Source organism: Dipodomys merriami, unplaced genomic scaffold, assembly GCF_024711535.1.
Source record: "Dipodomys merriami isolate MVZ:Mamm:240054 unplaced genomic scaffold, mDipMer1.0.p SCAF_1, whole genome shotgun sequence".
In the NCBI taxonomy this organism is placed as follows: Eukaryota; Metazoa; Chordata; class Mammalia; order Rodentia; family Heteromyidae; genus Dipodomys; species Dipodomys merriami.
The window spans coordinates 90,501,230-90,511,342 of record NW_027202270.1 but is presented as its reverse complement, the minus strand read 5'-3'; positions in this window follow the sequence as shown (position 1 = coordinate 90,511,342).

Here is a 10,113-nt window from a genome sequence, read left to right as displayed (position 1 = left end):
ACACTTAGCTTATGTCAGAAGGAGACTGGAGTCCTTTAGACTTTCCCTATTTTCACTCTACCTGAATTTTAGAACAAGTCAGTCTCCCCAGCACTAATTTAAAAGCACTGTTCTCAGAAGCCTCCTAGCAACACAGATTTTAATAAGCGCCGATAGCGACCATCATCTCTTGCTTTTACATCTCAGATTTTTAACTTTTCAGCACACACCCTCGCTTTGACAGAGGGGGGTGGTTATGGAAAGGACTATACGAATTTCCCTCTATCCACAAGAAAACTTACAGGGGAGACTGAATCAAACATTTTGGTTACTAAGGGAAAAGAGAGGTTAAAAACTCCTCTGCCTGACAGATGAATGGAGAGAGGAAGGGGGGGCAAATGCAGTTGTGAAAATGTATAACTTGAGGGGAGAGAAGGGCTTGGGAGATGGGAGAGAATGATGGGGGTGATGTTGATCATTATGATCAACATCATAATGTGATGTTGATAAAGTGACATGTTGAATCTAAACCTTTTTGTATGACTACTTAATGGTAGTTTAAAAAGTTTTTTTTTTTTTTTTAAAAAAGCTCTGTCTCAGTTAACAAGACAATTCAATTCCACTCATGGAAACTATAAGACTAGTATTGAGAATAGATCCTTTGAGAGAGAAAATAAAGAAGGTAGAAGAATTCTGCCTGTGGAATTTCCAGCATTACTTAATGAAATTGCAGGTCCCGTTATTTCAGGAGATAAATTTAGGAGAGTTTTAGTATCTACATCAGAAAGATTTATATTTGGTCTACTGAATTTGCATAGTCACAACACACCGATTTCTTCTCTATCTTTTTGGCAAACATTTCCTGGCCTTAGCAGAATCCCTCCAGATCCTATTTCAATTTTCCTCACTGCACCAATAATTTCAGTTAAGATGGATGATAGCAATGGTTTTGACTGAAGATAATTTAGTTTTTGTACAATGGCATTCTAATCCCTCCAATGAGGACCATATTCCCTTTGCCCCCCTCCCCAGTACAAACTTTAGATTTGGAAGCTAAGCTGGGATATTTTGGAGGGGTGAGTCATTGAAATGAAAATTATCTCCCTTCTCCCACTCTCTTCCCACTTACTTGGATGCACAATTAGAAGAGTTCCTTTTCCAAATTCGACTTTATAGTTGCCTCCACTATTCTCACAGCCCCAGAGGGCTTTACAAAAACAGGAACAGGCACTTTTTGCAGAGGGCCTGGGGGAGTCATTTGAGGATGTCTGGAAGGCAGCTGCTGCAGGTGAGAGCTAGATTTCCACAGGCAGATGGAGCCCTGAGAGATATTAACCTGATATACACATATGTGTATATCTAGATACTTAAAGTTTCAATTGTATTTTAAACTTTTCTTTGTTATTATTTTTTAATGGCTAAGTTGCTTTCTTTATCTCTAATTGTCTTTTCCTGACTGGTACTCATGCCACTTCTATTTCCCTGCACTTTTGGAGGGGTCGCTTAGTCTTCTGTTTTTCACTGAATTGCTCACATCAACTCATTGGATTCTTGTTTACTAGAAAGTGACTGCAGAAAGGCAGGTGAGCCAGGGAGGCTCATTTAAAGATGAGGTCTGAAGGTTTTTCAGTCTTCCCTGGTCTGCTTCAATAGTGAATTAGGCAAAACAAGTATGGGCTGCAGGAGAGCTTGCAGCTGTCAGTTTAGAAAATACTGCAGAAAGCCACCTGCAGCTGGATCTCCATACTGGTAGAAAATGATGTAAATTGGAAATACTCATCTCCTCACTTAACAGCCACATCATGAAAAATACCAATACTGCCCTTGCTGCTGACCACCCACGATGAATCATCTCCTCCTATCTTTCCCTTCCCCAAACATACCCTACAGCTGTAAAAGAGACAACCTGCCCATATCATTGGGCAACAAGGTGCTATTAAAAAAAAATAACCAAAACCCAAAAACCAAAACAACAAAAAACCCCCAACCCTTTCCTGAAACTCTACCTGCCTAATAAAAGAGACCTTAGTTATAAGGGAATCAAGACTGTCATTTCTTCTTCAGCTGGGCTGAAGGAAACCCTTCTCAGGTTGAACCAAATAAAACTTGTTGGCCTGTTGAGATCACCTCTCTGCCCTTTTCTTTATTCATATTCTTGGTACTCAAAATATTTTCTTTGTATTTCCTAATATATATTTACCTGGGTAGACGGTCAGCCTGGTTCCTTGTCCAAATACCAGATTCTGGAAGGAGCTTCCTAAGTCACACTCCAGCACACAGCTTTACATATACTGTGAGCCAAGCCCAGGCGCCCGTTTCTCCTCCTGGTGGAAGGAGGGCACCTGTCTGGTGTTCCCAGAAGTTAATGTGCTGAGTGGCCTGAGACTCACCAACCAGGGTGGTGTGGCCTTGGGGCCTTTTATTTTGTCCACTACAGTCTCCTTTACCAGAACTGTCAGCTTCTTTGCCAAATATTTAGCATGCTTATTTTAACTTTATAGAATCTAACTTTCCTTTTTCACCTTTCTTTTCAGCCTCTACAGAACTCTTGTAAAACAGCTGGATTAAAACAATCTTTAAAGTCAGAATATGCCAAAGCTCCTGAGGGAAGTTAAGCTGGTCTCTTCCTAATGTCTTTAGTGTGAATCACTGGGCCTGCTCTCCTGGGGACTCAACCCACTGGGCTAACACAGGAAAGGTTAAAAGGCAATGCAGAAAAGCCAAGGGAAATCCTGCTCCTAAGACCTTCTTGTCCTTGCACACTTATGTGGTTTTTTTTTTTTTTCTGGGCTCATTCCCCTATTCCACCACCTTCCTCCCTTCCAACTGCGACCTCATCAGCACTTGTCACCAACAGCGAGATAGCCTCAAAATCAATTCCTGGAGACACCCACCCACATGTCCTTTCATCTTGAAACAACATGGTTTCTTCTTCCGCTCAGGGAAATTCAAAAAGCAATTTCCAATTTTGCAGTGGGAAGGGGATTAGAAGAAAATCTGTTTGTTCTCTTCCTTATTCCTCCAGCTCCTCTTCAATAGTTTTAAACTATTTATAGAAACAGCCCCTTTAGGGCTAGAGAAATGTGATAACTTTCTAATCTCATCTTTTTTATTTCTTGCTATCTATTTACTGCAGTCATATATTTACAATCTAAATTTACATTTCATTTCCATTTGTAGGAGCATCTAATGTATTTTTCTATTACTTCCAGATCACTGTGTATAATGATAAACTCTATTGAAATAAACCAAATCATAGGGACTTTTTCAAGCGAGAGGCTGACATGTCTCTCTACTCATGACAGGTCTGGGATGAACACATCGCTATTAACATTTTCTGGCTAGACCAAGATAGGTGTAGCCCAGCCAAGTGAGCAACAAGACTTGCAAGGCTGACATGCTATGTCTAAATAACTATCTATCGAGCATCGCTCTTTGGGATTAATTTGGATTTTCTTTTTAATCTAGTTCCCAAATGTCAGCTTCCCATCTTTTTAGCCTTCAAATCTCTCTGACAGGGAAAGCTTAAGGTAAATCTCAAGGATGTTTTTTTTGAACCTCTGGACACATCACAAATAAAGGTAGCCAAAAGAAGGATAACTATTGCACCTTTGGGAAAAGATTTAAAAGACTTCTTTGGGAAAGATGAAAATTATAAACAAAATAGAATTGCATATAATTTTGCTGATTATAACTTGTGATACCTGGAGGACTCTAAATATGTAATTCAGTCCAGAAACATAGCAGCTGACATATCTGTTTGTTAGGCTGTGGAGAGCTACTGGACCCACAGATCAGCATGGCAACGCTTTTCTGTTTCTGCTGTTTTAGGCAGAAGGGATTTTATTTAGGAAGGTCATATGGAGGTAATATAAAACTTCCTAGGGCATTCTGATTCTAGCCATTCTAGTGTGGATAATAATTTGGTTATGAAAGTAGATTTGTTTTGAGATATGCACTGGGTAGATGGTATCATTTGGGAATATGAGCAAAAATGAAAGCCTAAACAGTTATTTGGAATGACCTTTTGCTGTCATAGAAAACAGACTCTCTGATGAAGCAAATTTGCAGCTACACACTGAAGTTAACTGGGATTAGGTTTGTTTTGTGAATGGTGGGTAGCACTTAAAATAGTCCTCTGGGTATTGCAAGGTGCAGAGGAGGGTTGCCACTGCATTTGGATTAGGGAATGCTTCCCTTATACTTTCAAGCTCAGCTGCTACTTTGTAGTGAGAGGCGGAAAAATGCGCGGGTGTCAAAAGGGTTCTTCTGATACATAAAGCTCAGCCCAGGAAGGGATGAAAATGGTCCATGAGGACCCAATTAGAAATTCAGTGGTTAACAGCATCCTAGGGCATGCCTTCAGAAGTTCACGATCTTTCTAATTTGAATATTTGCTTTCAATCTTACCTTTTCTCCTAAATATCAACCATCAATATCAGTACCAGGGAATCTTACATGGCTTTACTCTGCTAGCGTGGCTCCAAGCTGTTGCATTATAAAGATTAGATGATTCTTCTCCTAATGGCATGGAGAAGGAAGCCTTTGTGCAAAGAGATAGCAGTGTGGCCATTCAGCGTCTACTTGAACGGTCCCATTTTCATTGTCTCCTTTTGGATCAGGTGCACTGTACATCCCCCACAATTTTTGCTGTTGAGTCTAATCTGTGTTCCTCATCCCCTTCTTTTCTAGGTGCTTTCTGCCTCTGTACACTAAAACCCTCAATTCAGCTTCAGGTCTGGCACATACTTTCAACACTAACAAAACAACTTAATACTCCCAAAGTGATTAAAGGCCTTGAAGACAGTCCTAAAGGGACTCTATGGGTTTTTTTTTTTGACAGTGTTGTCACCAGAAAAAAAAAAAAAAAAAAGAAAAAAAGAAAAAAAAGCATGGTGAATGATGCTAATAACTAGGTAACTCATTTATGTTTTTTTGGATTTCTAAGTGTGGTGGTTTATATTTAGAAACAATTAATCTTCATTAAAACATACCTGGTCTAACACTCAGAGTCGTTCCTCTCCCGAATATCAGCTTATTATTGGTTCCAGAGGTCACACAAAGACATATGACTGTACAAAAACCTAGTTGCCTAACTTTCCCTTTATATTTAACAAGAATACTTACCTGTATCTAAGAACCACCTGTGAAAACCAGCTTTTTATAATAATGAGAGCAGAGCCATAGGACTTATGGACCAAGTGGGGCCTTCCTTTTTTTTTTTTCCTTTATGGGAATGTATCACAGTCCCTCTCTGATGCCTGTTTGGTAAGACAGGAGCAGGAACTTCCTGTCTCTTTTTACAGAAGAGAAAGACAAGTTCAGAGAAATAATTGATTTTTCTCTTAGTCCTTTGGGAAAAGAATCTAACAATTGTAACCCCAAACTGGCATGTAGGTTAGCAGGTGTCCTGCACGTCTTAGGCATACGCCAGTTATTGTTTGAGTTGGAATCTCCTAAAGAGATTGGGTTGGGAGACAGAATGGAAAATTCACAAAGCAAGGTTCCAGAGAGAAAGTTGGAAATATAAGTTATTCAAACTTACATGAATTTACTGTCAGTTTTGTTCCTTTCCCAAAGATGAGTTTTTCAGATCCTCCCTGGTTCACACACCAACAGATGGCTTTACAAATACTGCCAAGACCTTTCCACCCTGCTCCCCCAAGAGAAACATAAAGGCAGAATTATAGTATGGTGCAACTGTACAGTTATATGGTTATTTCTGAAAAGGGAGATGAACCAGGAATCATGGAGAGTATTTGATATATATGTTGTGTGTGTGTGTGTGTGTGTGTGTGTGTGCATGTGCACGCACACACGCCAGTATTGGGCCTTGAACTCAAAGCCTTATACACTTGCTTTTTTTTTTTTTTGCTTAAGGCTGGTGCTTTACCATTTGAGCCATACTTTCACTGCTGGCTTTTTGCTAGTTAATTGGAGATAAGAGTCTTACAGAGTTTTCTGCTCAGGCTAGCTTCAAATCTCAGTCTCAGATCCTGTTCAGGTCCTGTTGTTCAATCCCTGACTTCACTGTCTGAGACATACCTTTCTAGGAATTACTTTTACATTTACAGAGATCAAAGCATCAGTGTTTTTCACCCAGAGTTTCCTCATTGTTAATGGAATCAGAATGGAATGGGTTCAGAATCAGAAGGCCATGGGTTCCAGGTCTTTAGTATGATATTTAACCTCTCTATGTTCCTATAAAAATATAAAGATGTAGTCTATAGAATGGGGAAATTGGTAGACCTAATTCATAGAGCTGGCATAAAAATTAAGTGTGATAGTGGGTAGAAAGCATGTAAGAATTGTTTAGCTCATAGTTAGCTGTTAATAAATCACCATTAATATTTTCCTCCAAGAAACCAAGAACATTGTCAACATTCCTCTTTGCACAGTGACCTAAAAATCTGGACGTGCTTGGGCCCATCTCTTTCTCTGACTAGTATGGCTTTGCGGGCACAGAAGAGCCACCAGAGGATTTGGAAAAGGTTTTATCCATCTGCATGAGTATACTTGCATGATATATGGAGAAGGTATATTTTAGCCTGACAGAACTTGAATACTGGCGGAGATAGGGCAAGAAACACATTACCAGGAGTTGCTGTCAAAGGGATCTAAAACCTTAAGAAAGTAAGCAGAAAATGATGTGTGCAGTTTGCCGAGACAGAGAGATAATAATATGTAGGATGTCTCAGATTGTGTAGTAGATACATTTCAGACTGATAACGAGGGGCCTGGTGATGGCTTATCCATGATTGAATGAATAGAACAAACTTCTATGTGATCAATAAACAAAATAAAACAAAGGATGATTATTTTTGGACGCTCATGGAGCTTGAACTCTGGTCTTGAGTGCTGTCCCTGCGCTCTTAGCTCAAGGTGAGCACTCTACTGCTTGAGCCACAGTGCCACTTTCAGTTTCCTAGTGGTTTTCATAAGACATATGAGTCTGACGGACTTTCCTGCCTGGGCTGGCTTTTGAACTGAGATCCTCAGATCTCAGCCTCCTGAGTAGCTAAGATTACAGGCGTGAGCCACTGGTGCCTGGCTCTTAAAACATGTTAAAGGGAGGGGGGGGATGGGAGGGCAGGGATGGGAAGGGTAAACAAAGGAGGAGGCAACAATGATTGATAAGAAATGTACTCATTATCCTGCCCATGTAATTGTTAACCCCTCTGTACAGTATTTTCACAATAAAAAACTTATTAATAAAGAAAAATCATGTTAAGAAAGAAAGTTTAACACTCTTCTCCACTTACCAAGATTCACTGTGAGCTGTGTCCCTTTTCCAAACATTCACTTTGCAACACTGGTTTGCTGGACACTGCTGAGTGAGGGACTTTGTAAAAACATGTAGTGTCAATTTAATGAGGCCAGCTTTGCAGAGCTTCTCAAGGATTAGAATACATCTCCAATTTCCACGTTTCAGAGGAAGGATAAGTGAAGGCATATTCTTTTGGGGAGGTCTGGTCTGAGGCTTTAGGGCTGAGATATTGTCTGGATATAATTTTTATGTCAAGAAGATAGGTACAGTAACATTTTCTGTACACATAGATCATATTCCAAAGCAGTCACATAGCTCGTAGGAACTCTCATAGGATAACAGCTTTCCTTGGGAAAGAAGTTAGCAGTGCAGATTTTGTAGGTAGTATTTGATGGTCTTAGACATTGTTTGAAGACAAGATAGGATTTTCAACCAGGCCTTTTCAGTTCCTGCCTCAGTCTGCAAATGCTGTGTCTTTTCCCCATGGCCAAATTCAACTATTATTTTTGCTTCAGCTAGCTTCCCCCATCTCCCAACAAGCACAGAATAATGGTATCTTCTTTTGGAACTCAGGGTTCTGTTTTGAGTTCATTAAGTTTTGCAGAAAGAATATTTGGGGTGCAAATACTGCTACTGTGACAAGAACTGTGGAGTTTTTTTTTTTTTCTGCCCTATGTCTGAGCTGGTTGGAGCTATGAACTAGTTTGGCTTTGCCCTGGACCTTGATATCAGGCTCAGCTGTGTGCCCTTGAGCAAGTTCATAACCTCTCTGAGTTTCATGGCCCTCACTTGCAATTAAAGGGGGATGTTAGGAGCTCATTAAAGAGTTTCCAAGCTGCAAGCCTTTGCTTTGTTTCTCAGGATCTAATGTATCCAAAAAATGCTGGCATTTCCACTCTTCCCCCCTCCCCCGCCATCTAATTTTCCCATTTCTTAAACAAAATAAAACAAATAGGCAAATAAAAGAAAAGTAGGTCTCTACTTATTATACAATGAAATGGAGTTTTCCATGCCCACCATCTGCCTTAACATTTGATCTTTTCAAAATTTAAAGTCAGAATGTTAGAATTAAATCCTCAGGGAGAGATATATTTTAATTAGAAGCTTCCAGAGAATTCAAAAGCCAAATTAAATAAGCTGACATCTCTGGTTCAAAAATAATACTTACTAAACTTTAGTCTCAGGTGAGTCTCAGTGCCAAATATGACTTTTCTATTTCCTTCTTTCCCACAGCAGCTGCTGCCTTTACATAAACTATAGACTTTTGCTTACACAGTGGGAGAGTAGCTTGACCTTCCCATCGTTCTTGCCATGGGCTAGGGGGAATTCATTATCTGGACAAGTGTTCCACACTTATCAACACCAGCTGCCAGGTATTGAGCGATTCTGCTAAAGACCTCTGAGTAGAGGTTTACAAGATGATCAGTTCCTTACCAAAGCAGAACTTCTCAGTGCTAGACCATTTTCCAAATGTCCTCCTTAGTGTTGGGTGGAGGTTTTCCTGTCCCCAGATTCCAGACCTGTGTTTAATGTGACCTGCCTTCTCAGAGAACTGAGACTCCATCTTCCCCAAACCTTATGGCTGTTCTTGCTATCCATGCTGTTGAATAGACTATAAGTAGGTATTTGGGCTGGGCATTGGTGGCTTATGCCTGTAATCCTAGCTACTCAGAAGACTGAGTTCTGAGGATTGTGATTTAAAGCTAGCTTGGGCAGGAAAGTCCATGGAATTCTCTTCTCCTATTAACCAGCAAAAAGCCAGAAGTGGAGATGTGGCTCAAGTGATAGAATGCCAGTGTTGAGTGAAAAAAACTGGGACAGTGCCTAGCCTCTGAGTTCAAATGCCGGTAGTGATATGAATGTGTGCATGCACTCACACACACACACACACACCACACATAAACACACACACATACACAATTGGCAGTCGGCCTGGTGCCTTGCCACTGTTGTCACCTAGGACAGGGAAAGACAATAACCTCCTAGGCTATCAAGTCTAAGAGGGGTGCCAGGCTCCCATTTTCCTTATTGTAAAGACAAAAATGTCATTTCTCCTTTGTTGATTACCAGGAGCCTAATTTCTGACATTTATAGATTAATTTAAGAAAATTGTACTCAGGAAGACAAATCTGCCTTACAAAAACCATGAAACTAGCCAAAGACAGCCATAAAATAACATTGTGATTACCTGATGACTTAGGTTATCTATGCTATTGTAGACACTTCCCCCTACCCCCAGCCTAAGCTATTTACTCAGAGATATTGTTAATTGTGTCTTGGCCTCAAAGCAAAATTGGTTGTTGCTCATCCAGTCTTTGGGACATTGATAAAACCTTCATCTTCCTTTGGACGATGACAGTATCTCCCTAACAACTGGTCCAGATGATCATTGGGAAAAGCTATGGGCTCTTAACAGATATTTTTAAAATTGAATTAAGCATTTATATTTTGTTCCTATTCCTTATGGAACACTTGGATTTTTCTCTCTGACAATTTTCAAATGGAAAAATAATTCAAGATATCACATGCTGAGTTTCAGGATCCCTCTGGTCTCAGCTCCAAATGTCAGTTTCCTATTAACCTGACACCCACAGGAGTGAGTACCTTTACAAAAACCAGAGGCATCAGTGTGGCTCAAAGGGGTGTGGTCTCAATTTCATTCTTTCCTCACTAGAGACAGACACTCTCCATTCCCCCTAAGTGCCACATCTTCCCTGGGAAAGTGTTGCCCTCCTTCCTTCTTTCAGAGCAGTGATAGAAGGGAAAAGAATAGATTTTGGGGATGAAGATGATAAATAAGATATCAAAATGTTATCACAGTACACAGCAGGCCTTTAGAGGAGGAGGGAGGGATTGATGCTTTCCCC